Below are 1635 nucleotides of genomic sequence, written 5' to 3' on the forward strand. Positions count from 1 at the left end.
AAACTTATTTTTGAATCACATTCTAACTTGTTTCCACAAACGTCTTAACCCTGGGAGCTAAACACCAACCTGAAAGTAGATGCTGAAGAGAAGCAGCGTTATGTCTGAGGAAATCCTCATTAAAACTTTCCAAATCCTTGTTGAAAAATATTTTCTGCATTTCTTGAGCTAGAACTTTGCTCACAATGTCTGGAAGATTGCTATGATTAGACACTATAAAAATAAAATGTTTGGAATTTTTAAAATTTCAGGTCTGTCCTTTGAAACAAAATCAACTGAAATACATTTATTATTAAGCTTGATATATTTTACATAGTAAAAATATTACTATTGCTCCTTTGTTTATACTCACCGGACTTAGAAAATTTAATTAAACACTCATGTAACCATGGGTTATTACTGTTGATGGCGAATGCGCGTTTGACAGATTGTAGCATTAACAGAAACTTTCCTGTGTCAGAAAAAAAAAATCGAAGTAACAGCATTGATATTCATGTATATTTTCTTCACTTTATTTTAGCCTCATTTAAAACCCAGTAACAAAATGTGTTACCTTTCCTATAACATTCGTAAGCAAAATTCAAAGATGACTTTGGTTATTTATCAAAGACAACTTTTCTAAAAAAAAAAAAAAGCTCAAAATATCATGAAGAATTGCTTCAGGTAAACAATCTATATGACTGTTCAAACTATTCTTAAAATGGATTTGATCATAATATTCCAATTTATTACCCAGTAAAGTTTTGAGTAGCAAAAGAAAAAGTGATTAAGAGCCTTTGTGGAAAGCTGAAACGGAACTCTAAAAGAACAAAAATAGACCTAACTGACAAATTATACTGAATATGATCACCAAAATAATTACGGATTAAAAACTGAATTCAAACCATTACCTTTTCTAAAATATATTTCAAACGCTAACAGATGAGTGTCAATGTTATCGGCAACAAGGTTCTTGAGAGGTATGAGGAACTTGATAGCTTCTTCCAGTGGATTTTCTATCTATTTTAAAAAGGAAAATTTTATTTACGAAACAGCTACACAAGTCAAATTTCTCCCCATATTTTATATTAATACATATATGAAATAATTTAAACAGTGTGGGGAGAAAATTGTTCTCTACCCTCGAGGTTCTTTCAGCTGGTAATAACCAAACAAACATAAGACCGACTGACGAGAAATGACCAAATTACATACATAAACACAGGGACCCTGCAGACATGAGAGAATCAGAGACCCCACAGACACGAGAGGTTCAAAGACAGAAAGAGAAAATGAGATATATGTGGCACTCTGAACTAAGGACCACTTTGGGCTTCAAAGGGGAGGAAAGTCATTATTATATGACGATAAGGGCAGATGTTCTGCATCTTGCAGTTTGTCCTGCCATAAAAGTCATCTCTGATGATCCCTCATTATGGGCAAGGCCCTTAACTCAAGTTCTTCTAGAGAGTTAAGGGAGTGGGAGCAGAAATTTCTCCTAAGCCCACAGGACTTTGGTTGCCTTTAGGCCCATCTTGGGGTGACTTGTTCTGAAACCCCATGACAGTTCTTTTCATATAAACAAATAAGCAAGAACACACTTTAAAATTATCTATCAACAAATTCAAAGTAAATAGTCAATTTCCAAAAAAAAAA

The 1635-nt window shown here is 33.4% G+C and overlaps 1 long non-coding RNA gene across 1 annotated transcript; it reads right to left on the reverse strand.

Annotated features, from left to right (window-relative positions):
- Nucleotides 1-41: 41 nt before the first annotated feature.
- Nucleotides 42-1019, reverse strand: LOC105310488. The gene is made up of 3 exons (XR_002778571.1): nt 891-1019; nt 353-451; nt 42-213 (listed from the first exon to the last, which is right to left on the reverse strand). It is a non-coding gene; the product is annotated as an uncharacterized LOC105310488 (long non-coding RNA).
- Nucleotides 1020-1635: the final 616 nt, after the last annotated feature.

This window comes from Pteropus vampyrus, unplaced genomic scaffold (genome assembly GCF_000151845.1).
Source record: "Pteropus vampyrus isolate Shadow unplaced genomic scaffold, Pvam_2.0 Scaffold4557, whole genome shotgun sequence".
NCBI classification, from domain to species: Eukaryota; Metazoa; Chordata; class Mammalia; order Chiroptera; family Pteropodidae; genus Pteropus; species Pteropus vampyrus.